The sequence below is a fragment of the Zootoca vivipara genome, chromosome 11 (genome assembly GCF_965207765.1).
Source record: "Zootoca vivipara chromosome 11, rZooViv2.hap1.1, whole genome shotgun sequence".
In the NCBI taxonomy this organism is placed as follows: domain Eukaryota; kingdom Metazoa; phylum Chordata; class Lepidosauria; order Squamata; family Lacertidae; genus Zootoca; species Zootoca vivipara.
Genome location: NC_142594.1, coordinates 53184663 through 53207162, shown reverse-complemented (window position 1 = coordinate 53207162; position 22500 = coordinate 53184663). Strand labels below are relative to the sequence as shown.

At 45.9% G+C, this 22500-nt stretch overlaps 1 protein-coding gene across 2 annotated transcripts in view; it reads left to right on the top strand.

Moving 5' to 3' along the window:
* The window catches only part of GJC2 (gap junction protein gamma 2), an 80501-nt gene that overhangs the window by 19987 nt on the left and 38014 nt on the right, over positions 1-22500 (top strand). Inside the window, exon 3 of one of the 2 annotated variants that reach the window (XM_060280992.2) lies at positions 5791-5887. The gene's annotated coding sequence lies outside the window, so the exon portion shown is untranslated. Of the gene's footprint in view, positions 1-5790; positions 5888-13579; positions 13775-22500 lie in introns of those variants that run through there. The other variant, XM_035129264.3, reaches the window with a different exon arrangement.

The following is a 22500-nucleotide window of genomic DNA, read 5'->3' as shown; positions in this document are numbered from 1 at the left end:
GCGATGAAGGGCTTCCATTTGCCAGGTTCTGGTCTTTGCTTAGCCAGCTTTTCTCCAGCTTGTTCAGATTCTTGGTGTTTAGGGGCTGCTTGCTGGTGCAGACACAGAGGAAAAGCTGGCAACCCTGGGAGTGAAGACTAGCTTTGCAAAGCAGTCTGTACGAGTCACTTATTTATTTTGCATTGCTATCCTTCCATTCCTCCAAGGAGCTGAAGGCAAGGTTTGTGGGAATGAGCCCCACTGAGCACTGTGGGACTTACTTCAAAGTAGACCTTCATTGGAATATGCATGACACAATGTGAGGAGGGCATCTGAGAAATTTGAGTTTGAGTTGCTATGGCTTTGTTGAATTGTATAAATCATTTTGATTTCTGATTTTATTTTACTTTTTGATATTTTGAGTTCCTATGACTTTGCTTGACTTGCATTGATCATTTTTATCATTTTGATGATGATAGTATAGTGATTGTGACGTTGTTGGTTGTTTTTTTATTTTATTTTAATGCTATCGTGATTGTTCCGAGCTGCTTTGAGCTAGGCATCTGTCGTTGGAGAAACAGAATACAAATGTTAAATCAAATTTAGAGCACCTTTGTGGGTTAAAGACGAGCTTGCAATTGGATAGGTAAAGCAGCTTTTTACACAGAGCCCGATAAAGATGAAAGGCCTGCTCAATTACTTTACAGATCACAGCACTCCTGAATGGATTGCAAATGAAGGGATTATTTTGCCAGCTATCCAGAGTGCAGTCTGAGGCTGCCTCGGTTTTAGCTAGGAAAGCAAGCCCAGAGACTTTATGGATCGAAATCCAATTGCTAATTAGATTTACTATTATGATTATTTATCGCTAGAGCAAGCTGCTGTGCCAAGGCCAGAGATAACAACTTTCTGAATTTCAAGCGAACAGAGGAAACAACCTTGTATTGAGTGATATCATTCGTCCATCTAGCTCACCATTGTTTACCCTGACTGGCAGCAGCACATGTTACATAGAATCATAGAACTGTAGAGCTGGGATCCCGAGGGTCATCTAGTCCAACCCACTGCAATGCAGGAATTTCAGGTAAAGCATCCATGACAGATGGCCAGCCAACCTCTGCTTAAAAACGTTCAATGAAGGGAGTCTGTTCCACTGCTGAATAATAATAATAATAATAATAATAATAATAATAATAATAATAATAATAAATTTATTGTTTATACCCTGCCCATTTGGCTGGGTTTCCCCAGCCACTCTAGGCAGCTTCCAACAAAAGATTAAAAATACATTAAAACATCAGTCATTAAAAACTTCCCTAAACATGGCTGCCTTCAGTTGTCTTCTAAAAGGCAGATAGTTGTTTATTTCCTTGACATCTGATGGGAGGGCGTTCCACAGCGTGGGCGCCACCACTGAGAAGGCCCTCTGCCTGATTCCATGTAACAGCTCTTCCTGTCCTGATGTTTAGTCGGAATCTCCTTTTTTTTATAGTGGTGCATCGCAAGACGAATTTAATTCGTTCTGTGAGTCAATTCGTTTTGCGAAAAAATTGTCTTGCGAATCCCATAGGAATGCATTGATTCATTTTTTTTTTTTTTTTTTGCCCATAGGAACGCATTAATTGAATTTCAATGCATTCCGATGGGAAACCGCAATTCGCTAGATGAATTTTTCACAGAACGAATTCGTCTTGCGAGGCAACCTCCGATAGCAAGACCCATTCGTCTAGCGAACAATTTGTCTAGCAGGGCATTCGTCTAGCGAGGTACCACTGTAACTTGAAGCCATGGGTTCGAGTCCTACCCTCCAGAGCAGGAGAAAACAAGCTCGCTCCATCTACCTTGTGACAGCCATTGAGATATTTGAAGCTATCTCCTCTCAGTCTCTTCTTTTCCAGGCTGAACATACCCAACTCTTCCTCATAAGGCTTGGTTTCCCAAACCCCAGATCATCTTGGTCACCTTCCTCTGCACACATTCCAGCTTGCCAATCTCCTTCTTAAATTGTGGCGCCCAGAACTGGACACAGGACTCCAGGTGTGGTCTAACCAAGGCAGAATAGAGTGGGACTATTCCTTCCCTTGATCTAGACACTAGACTTCTGTTGATGCAGCCTCGAATTAGCTTTTCTTTTTGCTGCTGCATCATGCTGTTGACTCATGTTGAGCTTGTGATCTCCCAAGGCCCCTAGATCCTTTTCACATGTACTATTCTTATATTTTGCCGATCCTACAGCTCTGCTTTCAGATACTTCAGCATGCATGTGCAGAAAAATAGCCCTGGTGGATCAGGTCCAAATGGTGCCCATTTAGTCCAGCAATCGGTTCTTACGGTGGCCAACCTATTATGGGAAACCTGCAAGGAAGACCTGAGCGTTTCCCCCACTAGTGGGATTCCCAGCAACTGGAATTCAGAGGCATTCCGATAGTGCAAGCGGAGCCCCAGCCCTTGCGGCCATTGTTAGCCTCATGCTCCATGCATGCTGATGAAGACCATCTTCAGGACCTTTTAAAAAAAAGTACCCTGCCTCCGTTTGCGGTCTTGTAACAAGTTGTTGTTGTTTAGTCGTTTAGTCGTGTCCGACGTTTTGTGACCCCATGGACCAGAGCACGCCAGGCCCTCCTGTCTTCCACTGCCTCCCGCAGTTTGGTCAAACTCATGTTCGTAGCTTCGAGAACACTGTCCAACCATCTCGTCCTCTGTCGTCCCCATCTCCTTGTGCCCTCCATCTTTCCCAACATCAGGGTCTTTTCCAGGGAGTCTTCTCTTCTCATGAGGTGGCCAAAGTATTGGAGCCTCAGCTTCAGGATTTGTCCTTCCAGTGAGCACTCGGGGCTGATTTCCTTCAGAATGGATAGGTTTGATCTTCTTGCAGTCCATGGGACTCTCAAGAGTCTCTTCCAGCACCATAATTCAAAAGCATCAATTCTTCGGCGATCAGCCTTCTTTATGGTCCAGCTCTCACTTCCATACATCACTACTGGGAAAACCACAGCTTTAACTATACGGACCTTTGTCGGCAAGGTGATGTCTCTGCTTTTAAAGATGCTGTCTAGGTTTGTCGTTGCTTTTCTCCCAAGAAGCAGGCGTCTTTTAATTTTGTGACTGCTGTCACCATCTGCAGTGATCATGGAACCCAAGAAAGTAAAATCTCTCAACTTGTAACAAGTTGCTTCATCTTAAAGCCGTCCCCGAACTCCCAATTTACGTGACCGCGGATGCCTATAAAGAGGCAGGCCTTTGCTCAGTGAGCTGATGCGGATGGGGTTACGCCTGAAGTAGGTCATGAAAGAACTGAAACACGACTCCAGGGCATCACGTAGCCAATAGAGTACGTGGCGAGGTTGATGAGGTTAAAGGGGAACCTTAGGACAAAGGACATGAAGTGTGTGTGTGTGTGTTTATATACAGAATAGCTGTTTCGCAGAGGAGACCAACTGCAGCTGAGGGGTGTTGTGTTGCAATGAAGGTAGTTTGGTGTTTTTGCAAAAACCCTGACCCTACCTCTTCTCCAGAGGCTGGGGACAGACTCCATGTGTCCTGGGAGTAGTCCAAGAACAACAGCTGGTATGGATGTACCCTTAGAGAGCTTGTCTCCTTTGTTTTCGCAAATCTAGTGCAGATTTCGGGTGAGACAGGGTTATTTCTGGTTCTTCACTAAACCCCATAGCTCAGCAGCTTGGATGGGGTGACATTGGATTCTGTTCTCATTTGCAGGCTGTTATGTACTGAGCTGAATCATAGAACAATAGGATCCAGAATCAGCAGTCTGATTGGTCCGCAGGAGCCACCCAATCCAACTCCAGGTGGAAGTGAATCCACAACCTGATTGGCCTGCAGGAGCAGCCAATCAGGCGGCTGGCAGAAGTGAATCCACAAACTGATTGGCCCACAGGTGTAGCCCTGAAGTAGCCAATCACGCAAAGCCCATTGTGTAAATAATGTATATAAGCAGATGGTTTTGGGAAAAGGGCATTCTTCTTCTCTTCTTCTCCTTGATGACTACGAGCTGAATAAAGAGCATGAAATTCACTCTCGACTCCGAGTATATTTCACAGGCAAACGTCCCTAATTCGCACTTTCAGAGACGCCATGCGGACCGAAGCACAGGCCTCCTGTGAGATTCGCACTTCTTCAACTTTAGAAAGCCTCGTCATGTGTGCAGACGTGACTGCACTAGGTTGAGGTGCATGTGCAAATGCGCAAAGAAGAGGAAACAGTATACAAATATGCATTATATCCGGGGGAATTGCTTTGCAGAAAATGTGCCGCAGGTGGAAGAGAGGCTCTGAAGTGGTTCTCTGAAGGGGAGGGCAGCAGGGATGCAAAACCTGTAGCTATCCGGAAATTATTGTACTCAATAATAATAATAATAATAATAATAATAATAATAATAATAAGACAGGAGTGCCTGGCGTGCTATGGTCCGTGGGGTCACGAAGAGTCGGACACGACTAAACGACTAAACAACAACAACAATAATAATAATATGACGGTTCCCTCGTTGCGAGAAGCCAAGTTTCAGGGAACCAGGCAGAGGGCCTTCTCGGTGGTGGTGCCTGTCCTGTGGAACGCCCTCCCATCAGATGTCAAAGAGAAAAACAGCTACCAAATTTTTAGAAGACATCTGAAGGCAGCCTTGTTTAGGGAGGCTTTTAATGTTTAATTGTTTTATTTCATTTTTCTGTTGTAAGCCGCCCAGAGTGGCTGGGAAAACCCAGCCAGATGGGTGGGGTATAAATAAATTATTATTATTATTATTATTATTATTAACTTAATTATACGCTGCCCATCTGGCCAGGCCTCCCTAGCCACTCTGGGTGACTCCCAACAGAATTAAAAGCACAATAAAACATCTGGTATTAAACACTTCCCTAAACAGGGCTGCCTTCAGATGTCTTCTAAAAGTCGGATAGTTGTTTATTTCCATGGGAGGGCATTCCACAGGGTGGGTGCCACTGCTGAGAAGGCCCTTTCCCTGGTTCCCTGTAACCTTACTTCTTGCAATGAGGGAACCGCCAGAAGGCCCTCAGAGCTGAACGATGGGGCTGGAGGCGCTCCTTCAGGTATACTGGGCTGAGGCTATTTAGGGCTTTCAAGGTCAACACCAACACTATGAATTGTGGTTGGAAATGTACTGGGAGCCAATGTAGGTCTTTCAGGACCGGTGTTATATGGTCTCAGCGGCTGCTCCCAGTCACTGCATTCTGGATTAGTTGTAGTTTCCGGGTCACCTTCAAAGGTAGTCCCACGTAGAGCGCATTGCAGTAGTCCAAGTGGGAGATAACCAGAGCATGCACCACTCTGGTGAGACAGTCCGCAGGCAGGGAGGGTCTCTAACTCCTGTCACCCCCAACCAGCAGATCCAGTGCGTCAGGAATGATGGGTGTTGCAGTCCAACCAAATCTGGAGGGTGCCAGATTCTATACCTTAGGCTCTCGCCTGCCTTTACGGCACTGCGGTGCTTTCTTCTTCCCTTATGCGCTACACATGGCTAGGGCTTTGCCATCTCATACTCTCTGGACTAGACTTGAGTCATACTTTTCTGAAAAGTTGGCTGTCCCCCCTTCCTGAAAGCTTTGTTGAAGCACGGCCCACGAAGGCGACCCATTTCTGAAGCGAGGTGCAAGTCAGCCGAGAAGCGCAAGAGTGCGGTTCCGTGCGCACGAGCCTCGGCTGCCCTGCAACAATGGGGCCCTTTTAAAGAGGGCTGTGGAACGATGCCTCGTTGTGCTTGGTGGCGCGAGCCTGCTGATACCCTTCCCAGATAATGAGGGATTGTTCCTCCTTTTCTCTTCTCTTTTGTGTCAGAGGTGAAGGCGGTGAAGCTGTGCTGCACGAACCCTGTGCGGAAAAAAAGAAGGAAGACCCACAGCTAAGAACCACCCATTTTTCCTGTCTGTGAAAGGTATGGAATGCCTCCTGTGTTTCTTAATAATGGAAGATTCCTTGTGTCTGCCGGGTTGCAAAGAAGCCTTATTTTGCATTGTGCTGTTGCTTCATACTTGTCACGTTACTTTTTCATATATATATATGTATTTTAAAAACCCTTACCATTATTTTTCCAGTTAACAATAATAACAGATGAACTCCCAAGCCACCTTGGGAGAAATAGGATTCGCATGACAAATATGCCACCCACTTCATCAACACGCCGAAGTCCCGTTTATTCTGGGCAACTTGGCATCATCTTGCGCATACTTTCCGCCTCCTGATCTTTCAGCCAGGGCCTTCTCATGTGCACCTTAGAAAGGCAGAAGCGCTGGCAACTTTTGACGCTGTGTTTATTCAAAGCGGCGCTTAGCTCCGAATCTTTACATGCATCCTTTGTGGATGTTTTGATGTGCTGTCAGGCTGTCCTGAGCCTGGACTTTCTCTGGGGTTGTCTTTCATGGGCGCTGCATCAACAACGGCTGGTCCTCGCCGGCGTTGCTTCTTATCAGGAAAGGAAAATCAGGAGCCGGTCAAATTCTGTGCCTTTTCAGTTTGCAGCCGAGCTGCAGTAAGAGGTCCGTTTCAGACAAGCCCGCAGTAAGATTCTAAGTTGGCACCAGCGATATTTCCTTCCCCGGCGAAAGGAAACGGCATACTCCATGTTGCAGAGAACTGTTCTGAACAGGAGCATGGTCTGAGTGTTGTGGGTTAAATTTATATCCTAACCTTCCTCCGAAAGAGCCCAGGGAAGCAAATAAGTCAGTACTGAAACAATGCAATTAAAACACATAGAAACACATAATGCTTGCTTTGTACTTTTAAGAAATCGTTCTTTTTTGTGTGGTAGTACATACACTTTGGAACTCCCTGCCTATTGACATCTGGCAAGTACCTTTGTTCTGCTCTTTCCGGTGCCTGCTTAAAACATTTTTTGTTCGGCAAGCCTACCCAGCTGTGTTTTCCTTCTTTTTAGCTCCTGTTGATTTTAATCATCCTCCAAATGTCTTGAAATACTCGTTTTTAACCAATTTATCAATAATCTTATTGTTTTGGTTTATATTTTTGCAACCCACTTAGAGCTTTCCTTGCAATCAAGTGGTATTTAAATCTTGTTAACTGTATAGAACCAACACATCTGTTATCAGATTTTCCAACCTTATGTTGCTGTGTCAAGAGCCACTTTGCTTCTTATCCGAAAAGGAAAGTTAGGAACCAGTCAAGAGTCAGTGTGGTGTAGTGATGAGAGCAGGCATAGGCAAACTCGGCCCTCCAGATGTTTTGGGACTACATCTCCCATGATCCCTAGCTAACAGGACCAGTGGTCAGGGATGATGGAAAGTGTGGTCCCAAAACATCTGGATGGCCGAGTTTGCCCATGCCTGGATTAGAGTATAGGACCAGGGACTCAGCTATACAGCTGCAAATAAAATGTTTTAAGTGTGTTGTAAAGTGCAATAAACAAATGTGACACAAGATGGCAACAGTGAGCTATGGCCATTGCAATGTATTTTTCAAAACGTTTTTTTTTTAAAAAAAAAGCATTTCCACAGTGTTTTTTATATGTGTGTAGATTCCACCTAGGAATGAAGCTGGTTCGGTGATCCTGGGCCAGACTAACCTACCTCACAAGGTTGGTGTGAAGATAATTTGAAGAGTGGCAGCACTGTGGAGGTTTCTTTAGGCTCCTTGGAGGAAGGCGGAATGTAAATTAAACAAACAAACAAACAAACAAACAAACACATCCCTTTAATTTACACTCAGGCTGAATTTGGAGGTTTAGTTCAGTGAGGTAACAGTTGGGATTTGGTTAATATCAGTGGTTTTCCTTTCCTAATGCAAAAAACTGCACTTTTACTGTGGCAGAAAAGGGTTCCTGTACAGGCGTGTGGTTTGAGAAATGTTGTTGGATCGGCCAAGAAACACATACAGTAAATAAAAATCAGTGGCTGGGTTTGCCAGATGTTGTGTGATGAAGCACACACAATGTGCAGCCGCGATTAAGGTCTGCAGATGTGGATAATCTTTACTGGGTGATGGGCAGCAGTGGTTTACACCTCTGTTGCAGGAACATAATTTCTACTCTTGCAGATAAGTGTCCCAAACATATGGCGCCAGTGTGTGGGAACATAGAGGTACCTATGGAAATAAAAGGACCAGTTTTGCACACACCCCAAGCGAACTGGGAATCAAGCCTGAATAAGGATATCATTTTTCTTTTCTTTTTACCTCTGGCCTTCTTAAGCAGAAGCAATGGAATCTTTGCATCATTTATTTACACAACCCCATTTCCCTTCTCATTCCCTGGCTTTTCCTCCCCAAAACTGTGAAGAACTCAGCAATTGCAACATCGGCTGAGTCTCAACAGGGCAGATAGCGTGGGAGAAATCAGAAGAATCCCTCCATCTGCTTCTCAGAAACTGCAGACAGGATGACAAACTGTTTCGCTGCACCGTGATTGCCGGTGGTAACGGTCCCAGAGAAGAGAGGGTTGGGCATTATCTCTCTAAGGTCCTTCCTCTTCAAAAGTGCATGTCGGGGGTCCCACCTCCACCTCACTGCCCCCCTGCTCATGATGTGGTAAGAGTGGATCCCTTTTCCTTCCCTTGAAGAGTACATGGAGATGAAGGAGGAAATTGGAATATTGACAGTTTACCCCACTTGCCTCGCAACTCGTCTTTGAAAGCTCGGGCGGGCTGGGTGTAGAAACCGTTGGGACATCTTCATTGCTTCTGTTCAGTTCTGAACTGTTGAACTCAGTGTCTGCTGCCAAGCCTGTACCTTTAACTTGCCTGAACAAAGATCTCTTCCTTACTCTTCCTGCATGTGTTGGGCATGGGGAAGGGCAGAGAGTGCTTATCTGGTGGGAGAATATCCACTCGAAAATTCAATAATTCATAAGCCATGGGCTTAAAAAGGTGGGAGACCCCTGAGTCAGGGTGTGTCCCAGTTGTGCATAGGGATGGGCAACTTTGGTTCTTTTCAGTCTCTCATTTTTCCAATTTTAAGTTCAGTTCTCCACATTTCCGCATTAGTTTGAGGGTTTGTTTGTTAAGTCTTCATAAAATTTCACCAGCGTTTTAGGGCAAAGGTAAAGGTAAAGGGACCCCTGACCGTTAGGTCCAGTCGCAGACGACTCTGGGGTTGTGGCGCTCATTTTGCAGCTCACCCCGTCATGGGGATTCAAACTGCCGACCTTCTGATCGGCAAGCCCTAGGCTCTGTGGTTTAACCCACAATGCCACCTGCATTTTATGGTAAAGGTAAAGGTAAAGGGACCCCTGACCATTAGGTCCAGTCGTGACCGACTCTGGGGTTGCGCGCTCATCTTGCATTATTGGCCGAGGGAGCCGGCATATAGCTTCCAGGTCATGTGGCCAGCATGACAAAGCCGCTTCTGGCGAACCAGAGCAGCACATGGAAACGCCGTTTACCTTCCTGCTGTAGCAGTTCCTATTTATCTACTTGCATTTTGATGTGCTTTCGAACTGCTAGGTTGGCAGGAGCTGGGACCAAGCAATGGGAGCTCACCCCGTCACAGGGATTCGAACTGCCGACCTTCTGATCAGCAAGCCCTAGGCTCAGTGGTTTAACCCACAGTGCCACCTGGGTCCCACAATTTTTAGGGTAGCTTTCTCCAAATATACATGGTCACAGGTAGTTTTGCCTGATATACAAATTTTTGCATAGCAATTCCCCATGATTTCCATGTGTTATTTTCAGGAGCGTATGCATTTTATATACACTTTCAGCAAGCATAATGCGTTTTTGTAAACATTGGTTGCTTGGAGAACTGCGTTGCAAAATTCGGAGAGGTGTGAATTTTGAAGAATGGCAGTTGCACTTCTCACATTCTTCCAGAAAACACGAACAAGGTAGGCTTACCTTTAAACGTAAGCTGAATAATATGACTCACCCATCCCTCTGTGGAGCAAGTCACGCCTTGCAGTGGCTGTAGTGGCATTTTGTTGCCACTGCAGGCAACAGAACCTGCCACATGGAACAATTTAAGACTGCGCCATTAGTTTCTCAACCAAGGAGAGTTGAACGTGGAGGCGTTTTGACAGCAGCCGTGTGACAGATTCTAGCTGCTTCCCTGCCCCTGTCCCAGAGCATAAACCCAAACTTTTAGATAGTAACAAAACAACATCCTGGCAGGTTCGTTGTTGTTGTGGTTTTAAATCCTCTGAGTTTGGAACACATTGCACAGGGAGAGATCACAGCTGGGAAGGACCAGAGGTCCAAGGAAAAGCAGAAGTGAGCAAGCAGAGAAAAGGCAGGGACACTTCAGCTGAGTTTTGCATGTCTCACATCTTTGTATGGTGGAACCTCGGTTCTCGAACGTCTCCGTTGACTAATGTTTCAGAACCCAAATGCCAAAAACGCGGAAGTAAATGCTTCCGTTTTCAAACGCACCTCAGAAGTCGAACGGCTTCCAAAGCATGTTTGTCAGTTTTCTCAATTGAATTTGCCAACAGCCCTTTGCGCCTCAGTTTTCGACCGTTTTGGAAGTCGAACAGTCTTCTGGAATGGATTGCGTTCGAAAACCGAGGTTCCAATGTAATGGCTAGCCTGAATGATTGCTGCTGATGGTTTGCGTGGGGAAAGGCATCCTTATTGGGGGAAATTGCTTTCAAAAAGGCCTGCATTAATCAAGAAGGCATGCAAAAAATGTTGTTAGGAGAAATTCGCACGGAGAAATATTCATGAGGATTTTTTCTTTTTTATATGTAAAAACGCGAATCGCTGCAGAAATGTGGAGAACAGAATTTAAGTTTGGAAAAGTGAGAAACCAAGAGAACTAGAACCGACAGGTCCACCCATCGCTACCTCCCCAAGGTGGTTGTGATGTGAAGAGAGCAATATGTGTGTGTTTTCTTTACAGTGGTACCTCTACTTACGAATAACTCTACTTACGAATGTTTCTACTTACAAACGGAGCTCCGTCCGCCATCTTGGATGCGGTTTAGATAGGATTTTTTCTACTTACGAATTTTTAGATAGGGTTGCTTCGACTTACGATTTTTTTCTCCCAATGCATTCCTATGGGATTCGATTTACAAATTCCTTAAACTTACGAATGTGTGTTCGGAACACATTAAATTCGTAAGTAGAGGTACCACTTACTTGCAAAAATCTTTGTTATCAATGTTACCAAGAAAGACAAATGCTAAAAGGTACCACAGAAAACTACAATTCACTATAAATGATGAGTGAGCTTCTTGTGGATAAGCCTCCGATCGATTTCCAAGGATCTCGAATGTTTGGAAATGGTTGAATCAGTGAGAGAACCATCTAATCTCCCCACTGATGTGAAGCAATATTACAATAACAAATCAATTGCATTTGCTCTACTGAGCTCATAACTTCCCTCCCTCCCTTCAATTGGTTTCTCATTTCCTAATAAATTATATGCACATTTCAGCTGCCAGTTTCTGTCCTCCGTATATTTCAAATCCTTTTATTATCCATGGTCAGATACTATTTTACATCACGTTTCAGGATTCGTATCAATCCTGCTAGTGTCTTCACATTCTTACAATGACCTTTCAAATACTCAATAAATTTACTCCAATCTCTTTGGAATTTCTGGCCGCCTTGATTCCGGATCCTCGCGGTCAGTTTGGGCAATGTGGATATAATTCTTGCTGTACCTTAATTCTCTGTTGCCTGTATGGCACACTCCTCCATGCACTTTCCCCTCCCTCAATCTGGATTTTCTCATGCCAGGGATACTCCAAAAAGGATTGGGGTGGTGAGGACCCAGCATGCTATCTGATAATGAGATGAAAACGTAACAATGTATAAATTGATTCTTATCAGCTGGTGTTGGGGTTGGGGTTCTTACAACGCTATGGGACTTTGGCATAGTGTGTGTGTGTGTGTGTGAGTGTGTGTGTGTGTACCAAACCAGTGATGCATCTATTACGGCATCCTGCTCTCACAGAGGCCAACCAGATGCCTGGGGGAAGCCCACAAGCAGGATTTGAACACAAGGGCCCGCTCTCCCCTCCTGTGGTTTTCAGCAACTAGTATTCAGAAGCATTGCTCCCTCTGACCACACACACATATCCATCATAGCCATGAATATGACCAGTCCTCTTTCAACGCCTTCCAAGTCAGTGGCCGTGACTGCTTCCTGTGGGAGGGAGTTCCACCGTCTAACTCATAGCTGCCAAGTCTCCCGTTTTTCACAGGAAACCCCCGTATTTTAAACCGTTTCCCGCTGGCAGCCTGGATTGGGAAAAATCCCGTAAATCCCCCTGGAATTCCTACCTGCCAGGGAGGCTCCATTCTGGGTGCTGGCGCCACCCAATTTCTGGTGCCCAGACATGGGTAGCGTGGCACCGGAAGTCACTTCTATGCATGTCCAGACATGCGTAGAAGCGACTTCCGGTGCTGCGCCGCAGCTGATCCTGAATTTTTCAGCGGGAGACTTAGAATCATAGAGTTGGAAGAGACCACAAGGGCCATCCAGTCCAACCCCCTGCCAAGCAGGAAACACCATCAAAGCATTCTTGACATATGCCTGCCAAGCCTCTGCTTAAAGACCTCCAAAGAAGGAGACTCCACCACACTCCTTGGTAGCAAATTCCACTGCCAAACAGCTCTTACTGTCAGGAAGTTCTTCCTAATGTTTAGGTGGAATCTTCTTTCTTGTAGCTTGGATCCATTGCTCTGTGTCCGCTTCTCTGGAGCAGCAGAAAACAACCTTTCTCCCTCCTCTATATGACATCATTTTATATATTTGAAGATGGCTATCATATCACCCCTTAACCTTCTCTTCTCCAGGCTAAACGTACCCAGCTCCCTAAGCCGTTCCTCATAAGGCATCGTTTCCAGGCCTTTGACCATTTTGGTTGCCCTCCTCTGGACACGTTCCAGCTTGTCAGTATCCTTCTTGAACTGTGGTGCCCAGAACTGGACACAGTACTCCAGGTGAGGTCTGACCAGAGCAGAATACAGGGTACTTTTACTTCCCTTGATCTAAATGCTATACTCCTATTGATGCAGCCCAGAATTGCATTGGCTTTTTTAGCTGCTGCATCACACTGTTGACTCATGTCAAATTTGTGGTCTACCAAGACTCCTAGATCCTTTTCACATGTACTGCTCTCAAGCCAGGTGTCTCCCATCCTGTATTTGTGCCTTTCATTATTATTATTTTGCCCAAGTGTAGTACTACTTTACATTTCTCCTTGTTTAAATTCATCTTGTTTGCTTTGGTCCAGTTGTCCAATCTGTTAAGGTCATTTTGGCAGCTATGGTCTAACTACGCACCGTGTGAAGAAGCACTTTCTTCCATCTGTCCTGAATCTTCCAACAGTCAGCTTCGTTTGATGTCCTCGTGTTTTGAGAAGAGGAAAGCTTTCTCTATGCCGTGCATGATTCTATAAACTCCTATCACGTCACCCCAACTTGCCTTGCCTCTAAAAAGTTCCAAGCACATACAAATGCAGAAGGAGAAAACGTGCAGCCCATTTGTGTCTTGAGTCAGTCTTGCAGCCTCAACTTCCTATTGGAGGGAGCCAAACGTCCCCTCTCCCTCTCCTATCCCATCCTAGCTCACTCACTCAGGAAGCCAAAACTTTGCAGCCAGACTCTCCAAGACTTCTGTAGCGGGAAGGGAGATTGGTTTGAAGGGGGTGGGTGGGAGGGGAGGACGGGGAGCAAGCCGAGAGCTCAGAGGTCTGCTCTGACGGCGCACTCTGTCAAAAGCCTTCTGGAGAGCAGAGACCCTCGGTGCCAAAAGGAAACGGAGTTTGAACCCAGGAGAGGCTGCTGTTTGGAGACTGGAACTTATTTCACAAGCTCCGGAAAGACGATGGGACGCTTTTGCAAAGGGATAAGGCCAGGAATTCCTAGTATGTCTGTTTTTCTTCCTCTTCTTGCATTTCTAAGCTGCTTAAATGTTGCTACTGGTTCCTTCTCAGAATGCTTTGCAAATAACCAGCATACCTCGGAATGTTGTTTGCAAATTTGGTAATTCCTCTTCCTTTTTAAACTTCTGTCTTGAGATGGGGGGTGGTGGTGGTGAGATTCAGAGGCAAGCTGGGTCTGCCCCCAGCCCCAATCTTAAAATGTGTGCTTGCGTGCAAGAGGATTCATTATGCTTCGTAAGGGTCAATTATGCCACCTTAGCTGACTTTGATCTACCCTTTATAACGGTGGAGTCAAGGTCCCTTAGCGCAGATTCACTCTGTCGGCTTAATATCCCTGAAGTCCTCAGTCGTACGTGCAATCTAAAGGCTGAGCAACTCAGAGGCTTCTCTTGTATCACAGTGCAAATCTACGGGTGAAGCAGGATTTCTCTTAACTGCGTGAGCAGGAAATGTCATTGCTTTGGTTTCAATGACAGGAAGCGTGTGTGCGTGTGTTTGTGCCATTTAAGAGTGAGAAAGAGAGGTGAAGCCGCACCTCTTTATCCCGGACACTTGAGGTGTCTATTTTTTAGCACCCACCTTATTTCTGTGATAGTAACTTGCTTTAAACTGTTTTTAGCATCGTGTTTTAATGTTTTAGCCTACCACGGGACCTAAGATTGAAGGGCAGGCGAATGATGATGATGATAATACACAGCTGGACCTGGGATAGCTCAGTTGGAAGAGCACGGATCTCATCTCAGGGTCGTGGGTTCGAATCCCACATTGGGCAAAAGATTCTTGCATTGCAGGGGGTTGAGCTAGAAGAGGCTTGCGGCTCCTTCCAATTCTATTATTTTTCACCCCACACACGGGTAGTTCTTTTCTGCCCTAGACACTTGATCGGGGTTTAATACATGTGATTTTTCTAACAGATTTCCTTACAGATTTCCTTATTTCTTTTTACACCAGCACTGTGGGCAAAACAGCAAGCTTCAGATTGTACATTGGGAGATCAGAAATTGCCTTATTCAGAGCCGGGTCACTAGGGCACCTAGCTCAGTATTGTTTACACGGACTGGCAGCTGCTCTCCGGGGTAGGGGGCATTCCCAGCCTTCCTTGAAGAAGCCTGGGATTGAACCCGGGACATCCTGAACGCAAGGCAGGTGCTCACCCACTGAGATGCACCCCTTCCTCTTAACCAAACTCTCAGGTAGGAAGAAAGCAGGAGTGATGCTTGTTTTACAGGTGTCCAGTACCTGGCCCACCTCTGGAGTTTCACAGGTACTCAGCAGTGCAGTGTTCTCAAGGCTGTGTAAAGGCGAGTATTTCTGTGTCTCCAGCGACATCTCAATAGCTTGATAACTGTGCAGACGTTATCTGCACAGAGGGGCCGTAGCTTAGTGACAGAGCCCGACTTTGGTGTTTGCCAACGAAAGAATCTCCTTGATTTACAGCTGGAAAGGAACATTTGGCTCCTTATGACCCTGTTAAAATGACACGAGAGGTGGGAAACGGATAGCTCAGGGAGGCCTGTCAAACAGACTGCCCGCGAGATGGCTGAAGAGGAGGAATTGAAGTGGTTCTGAGAGGCCTCAAGGTAGCAGAGTTGCATCTGGAAGCTGTTAAGCTTCTCAAAGGACTCCACCCCACCCTGTCACCCCCTCTGAATTGGCGATGGGTCTGGAAAAGGGAAGGATTTGCAACTATATCTGCCAGTGTGTGTGTGTGTGCAGACCAGTTTTTAAGTGGAGTTAAAAGGTGCAGTGATGAAGGCATTCATTCATTTTGCCCCTGCCCAGGAAAACCAATTTGCTGGACTACAACTCCCATCATTCCTCCCTGACCATGCTGCCTGGGGCTGATGGGAGTTGTAGTCCAATAACTTTATGGAGAACTTCGGGCCAACCACCCCTGGAGTGCAAATTCCCACCCAGCATGGAAAATGGTCGGGGGAATAAGAGTTGCAGTTCAACAACTTCAAGGGCACTGCACTGGCTCTTTTTGTCTTACATTGGTCAGGCTGTCCAACTAGTAGGGTATTGTCTACTCTGATAATACTGGAACTCTCCAAAGGCTGAAGGAGAAAGTCCTCCTTCACATCACCTGGTACCTGAGACCCCTTTTTAATATCTGGAGACACCAGGGATTGAACCTGGGAACTTTGGCATGCAATTGCTCTCCCACTGAGCAATGGTTTCCAATACAGCAACAGTACGGAGGGCTGTAAAATTTGCTCGTTTTCTCAGTCTCTCATTTGTACAACCTTAAATTCGGTTTGTCGCCTTTCTATATCACTGGATTTTTAAAAACAAGCACTCATGAAAACCCATCCACATATTTCCCCCCTAATATACACAATTTGGTTTGCAGTTTTGCCTAACACACACACTTTTGAAAGCAATTCCCCCCAATATACAGTGGTACCTCGGGTTACAGACGCTTCAGGTTACAGAGTCCGCTAACCCAGAAATAGTACATTGGGTTAAGAATCATAGAATCAAAAGAGGGAGGAAGAAGAAGGGTGTTTCCTATAGAATCATAGAATTGGAAGGGGCCACAGAGGTAGAATCATAGAATCATAGAGTTGGAAGAGACGACAAGGGCCATCCAGTCCAACCCCCTGCCAAGCAGGAAACACCATCAAAGCATTCCTGACAGATGGCTGTCAAGCCTCCGCTTAAAGACCTCCAAAGAAGGAGACTCCACCACACTCCTTGGCAGCAAATTCCACTGCCAAACAGCTCTTACTGTCAGGAAATTCTTCCTAATGTTTAGGTGGAATCTTCTTTCTTGTAGTTTGAATCCATTGCTCCGTGTCCGCTTCTCTGGAGCAGCAGAAAACAACCTTTCTCCCTCCTCTATATGACATCCTTTTATATATTTGAACATGGCTATCATATCACCCCTTAACCTTCTCTTCTCCAGGCTAAACATACCCAGCTCCCTAAGCTGTTCTTCATAAGAACTTTGCTTCACGATGAGAACAGAAATCGTGCGGCAGCAGCAGGAGGCCCCATTAGCTAAAGTGGTGATTCAGGTTAAGAACAGTTTCAGGTTAAGAACGGACCTCCAGAACGAATTAAGTTCTTAACCCGAGGTACCACTGTAATGCATTTTTGTATGTAATTTTCACTAATGTATGCAATTTCATGCACACTTTCACCAAATACACATTTTGTATAAATGCGCCTAATTTCAGCAGGGCAATGGGACCCCGCGGGCAAATTTATTGCGGTGAAAGCTGATGCTGTAATCCATGAAAGGGTATGCTGTAATAGATAAATTTGTTTATCTATAAGATGTCACAGGACTCTTTGCTGTGGATTTTTGCCAATATCATACTGTTCTTATCAATGGTGTGGCCACACTTGAGATATTACTGCCCACGTCCAGTTCTGAGCCAGTACTGTTCCCCCAAAAAAACTCTTTTAAGCACCACCAGGGGGAAGCACCCCTCTTCTCTTAACGGCATAGCTGCCCAAGGAACCAGAGCATTCCTTGGTCAAAGGAAAATCTGATTCTGCAAGTGACTCAAATGGAAACTATGGCAGTGAATCAAAATTGCGCAGAATTGGAGTGAGTCATAGCAAATTGAAGGGGGAGGAGACTTAAGGAGGGTCTTGGAGCTCTGCAAGGCAGACTTAAGAAAGCCCCCTCTTTATTCTCAGAGGTCCTTCCAATATCATTTTCATTGTGCTTTTATGAGTATTTGTGCTCAGGTTGATGTCAGGACGGTTCTAAGCGATCTCAATACTGTTTGCAAATCGTTTTGAATCGGTGCATGTGACATCGTGGTGAGAGGAGACAACTAGACCCTGGGAGACGAGAGTTCAAGTCAGCAGCTAAATCAAGGGCGTTTTCGTTTCCACTAACTGAAGCCAGAGTTTGACTGAATTGAACGGCAGCCTTAAAGTACTGGATCATGTCCTAAACTTGCAAAGGAGGGAGGTCAGAGACTGTGGTGTCATGAGGAGCTGTTAGGTCACTGTGCTAAATAGGCTTGCTCTACAAAGCACTCATCCATACTTAAGATTTCTCATCTCCCATTTTTAACCCCAGCCTGTATTTCATTAATGTGCTGAGCTCTTTCTCTCTCTCTCTCTTTTAAAATTGTAATTTGTTCTTATTTTGGTATGAGCTTTCGTGTGCATGCACACTTCATCAGATACACTGAAACAGAAGCCACCAGACCCTTATGTATATTCAGAGGGTGGGGGGGTGGGGGTGATGGGAATGGGTGATGGGCTGATAGGAGTGGTAAACCTGTTGATGACTGTTAATGTCTGCAATTGGTCTTGTGGGGGGGAAATTGAATTGCAACTCATTAGCAAGCTTAAAACCATGGAGCCACCTGGAATGAACAAAGACATAGGATTCTTATCTCATTATACATGATCAAGCTTTCCTTAGCACTTCAGCCCTTGCTTTTCCCCCTGCAAGACCAATGAAGTGTGCATGCACATGAAAGCTCATACCAAAATAAAAACTTAGTTGGTCTTCAAGGTGCTACTGAAGGAATTTTTTTATTTTGTTTCGACTCAGACCAACACGGCTACCTACCTGTAACTAGTAATTTCTTCTAACGCCCTTACAAAATAAATGAATAAAACTGTAGACCACATTGCGTGGGCATTGTGCCCTGAAAGGCAGATTAGAAATCTGTTTAAATAAAATAATAAGAATACGGCGAAAAACCTTGTCTAGAATCTTGAGGACTTGAAAACTGCCCCTTTTAAAAATAAAATGAAAAATGAAAGCAGAGTTTCTCATGTTTCTGCTTAGAGAATAGCTCCTGCGTTTGAAGCTAAACTCCACATAAACCCCCAAGGCAAGGCGTTGTTGAAATTGACTTCAACTGTTTTAGGTCACCCAAAAGCAGTTTATAAAATATATGCTTTTGTTCATGAGGATGAGCTGCACTATTCGTTTAAAGCACTATTATACCACTTTAAACAGCTCCCCTACAAAAAAAATTAAAAATCCTGGGAATTGTAGTTTGTTAAGGGTGCTGAGAGTTGTTCGGAGACTGCCTCTCGGAACTACAGTTCCCAGTGGCTTTCGAAAGATCACACCCAGTTGTACAATGATGCAGCCACAATAGGTTATGCTACCACACAGTGGCTTCTTGCATCTGTGCATCGAGTCTGGCCAGTGGATGTGGCTCCTCTTTCTGAGCGCCTGCCGATCTGACTCCTGCCCAGAGAGGAATTTCAGCGGACCCCTTTTCTGATGTACTTTTATGGCTTCTGTCATCCTTCCCGTGTAGGACAATGGAGCCGTTTGTTATTTCCTCTGCGCTCTGCTGGGAGAAACAGTTAAGTCGTGCCCTCTTCAGGGGGGTGACAAATTTCAGCTTCCTTTGCTGAAGTGCTTGCAAGTAGATGGACAGCCATGTATTCGCCACCCTGTCTGCTTTGCTTGCCACATCTGCATTGGCCCGAGTGGTGCTCTTACATTCCTATAGCGAAGTGGTTTCATCCTGGCAAGCATCTGGACACGATGCTGCCTGGAGGCAGCACACAAGCTCCTCCAAGCTTCCTGGAGGAGAATTGAGATGTCAGTGAAATGATCATTGCTAGCATGGAGGCCAGAGAGGCGTGTTGCATGTAGAAACCAGCCTAGTGTGCAAAGGCCAAATTTGCACTTGCTGCCCCACCCACTCTTCCCTCTGGCCCCGCCCACCACTTGCAGAAGAGGACGGTTCACCACCACACTTCTATAGGGATTCCCAGATCTGATCCTTATGCAACATGGGGGCTCACGGTCTCGAGTCAAGGTGGGCCATTGCTCTGTGCATAATGAGCCAGGCAAGAGACTGCGACTTTATAAGGCTGGGAGGGGGGCTGACTTCTACGGATCTGGTAAGGTAAAGGTAAAAGGACCCCTGATCGTTTGGTCCAGTCGTGGACAACTCTGGGGTTGCGCGCTCATCTCGCTTTGCTGGCCGAGGGAGCTGGCGTACAGCTTCCGGGTCATGTGGCCAGCATGACTAAGCCGCTTCTGGCGAACCAGAGCAGCACATGGAAACGCTGTTTACCTTCCCGCCAGAGTGGTACCTATTTATCTACTTGCACTTTGACGTGCTTTCGAACTGCTAGGTGGGCAGGAGCTGGGACCGAGCAACGGGAGTTCACCCCGTCACGGGGATTCGAACCGCCGACCTTCTGATCGGCAAGCCCTAGGCTCAGTGGTTTAACCCACAGTGCCACCCTGGTAGCTGCAGTGAATCCCAGGCGCTTCTCAGCCAAGGAAAGAGTAGAGAGTTAACTCTTATTGTCAAAGATAACAGAGTCGCTTCTGCAACTCTGGAGACCTACTCACACCTGTCTAGCATCTAGGCAGCTGTTCCCAGCTCTGTGCTCTATTCAGCAATTGCAGCAACTGGGGGACACTCCCCCTGCACCAGTTTATGTACCTTCCCCTGACATAGAAACCACTGCCCCCCTCTCCCAAGTCAGATTCCAGTAGGGGTGCCAGACTCAAGAGAGGACGGGACTTCTGTGCCTTTAATTGCCCTGCTCTCTTTTGAGTCTGGAAACCTTAAAGAGAAACCAGCAGACCCTTTGTTTAATTTCCAAGCAGAGGGTCTGCGGGTTTCTCTTTAAGGTTTCCAGACTCGAAAGAGAGCAGGGCAATTAAAGGCACAGAAGTCCTGTCCTCTATTGAGTCTGGCAACCCTAGATTCCAGACTCCTTTCCCCACCCCCACCCAGTCCACACCCCAGAGTCCTGCCAGTCCCTGAACACATTGCCACCCTCTGGCTGTTTGCAGTAGTGTTCCTGAAGTACAATACGTAGTGAGCTGGTGAGGTTTTCTCTTGACGTTGACAAGTTTACCACGGTGGCTCAGAACAGGGCAAATGGGACCCGCTTAAAGGTTCCCTGGCTGAAGATCCTCGGAACCTTATCAAGAAAAACTTGCCAGCACATTTTCAGTCTTTTCTCTCGTCGTGTGGTTTAGAAAGTTAGTGTCTTATGTTCTCATATTCTGTGCCGCAGAGTTGTAAGAAAGAACAGTTTTGCAGGATCGTATCACAGATAGGGGAAGAACACAAAAGCTTTCCTTTATTCCACACCACGCTGTTGTTTACTCTGCACCATCGCCTGGTGTTCGGAGGTATGCTGCTTCTGAACATGGAGGTTCAACATACCTATCGCAATCAATAGCTATTGATACACCACCTACAAATTTGTCTCAACCTTTTTATTTTATTTTATATTAAAATTGGAATCTAATTAGCTGATGGGTGTTGGGCCATCTTGCAGCAAGATGTTAACTGAGCATTGTGTGTGGCGTATCCCATAAGTTAATAAGTTTGTGTGGGGAATGCTCCGCCCTGATTCCTGGATGCTGCACGTACGTGAGCATCAAACGGCGACTCTGGGGTTAAAGCTCGGGGTTTGTGGTCAAAAAGACAATGGACGCATTCTGCAGTTGCAGCTCGTTCCTCTGCGCATCCCCGCACCACAGAGAGGAAGATAACTTTCTTTATGCACACACACACCACCTCCAGTGATGTATCAGTTTTCCACAGGCTGCAGACTCTCCAAAGCACACGGCCTCCAGAGATTAAGTTTTCAATGGGCCAATTGTGGAGTTCAGATAAAGACTCCCTTGACACTGGTGGGCTGTGGCCAAAGGTCCCTGTCCCTGAACAAGCTGACCATGGAGCACAGGGCATAAACTATTTTCTTAGCAAAGGGATGGAGGAAGAATAGGAGTGCGTGCAGCAGCTGAAATTTGCTAGCCACCCCAGAACAAAGCAGAGCATTCTGCAAACTTGCCTCCGCTTGCTCAGCTACGATTTGATGGCTCCAGAGCCGAGAAGATGATCTGTGGCCTTGGATCCTGGTGGGAAGGTTCTCTCGGGAGGAGAGCTCGCTTGCTGCCATGTTTCCAGATGCTGTTAACATGGATTGGGGATTGCCTAATATAAACATCTGTGAAATTGCCACCATCCGCCCCTGGTCAGAGGATCTGGCTTCGGAGCTTAAGGATTCCAGATGTGCCTGCCTGATGCCAAGCCGAAAACAGAAAGAGGAACCGAGCAGATGAGATGGATGTTCCGGCCGTGGTTAGGTCCCAGTAATTGGGGACACGTGGGGGACAGCACTCTGTTTTCCTTTGGTGGGGGAGTTGTTCTTGCCTTAGCGGTGAAGCGTTGCTAGGTTCTCAAATATATATTTGCCACCCGCTGTCCTGCATTTGCCACTGACTGCGCTGCAGCCCAGATGCTGATGAAAAGCCGTTTGTCAAATGGAAACCGCAAGAGACAGAAGTTTTGGCAACTTCGAGTAAGTGACTATTCAGATTTGTTAAATACGGGAGGAGGGGGGAGTGTCTAGCCCTGAGCAGCGGAGACATCTGGTTTCCTTGTTCATATTATTATTATTATTATTATTATTATTATTATTATTATTATTTGGAGGATCGTTTCAGATATAAAAAGTCTTACATCAATCTTTAAAAGAAGTCCAAGCGCTCAGTTCAAAATGTTTGCAGCTTAACTTGTGGTTTTCCTTCAAAGAAGCGTGTTGAGCATTTGTTTCAACGTTTTGACAATAGCCCTGGTTAGTTTGCAATAATAATAATATAATTTATTATTTATACCCCGCCCATCTGGCTGGGTTTCCCCAGCCACTCTGGGCGGCTTCCAACAGAAATATTAGACTACACTAATTTCTTAAAGATTAAAAGCTTCCCTAAACAGGGCTGTCTTCAGATG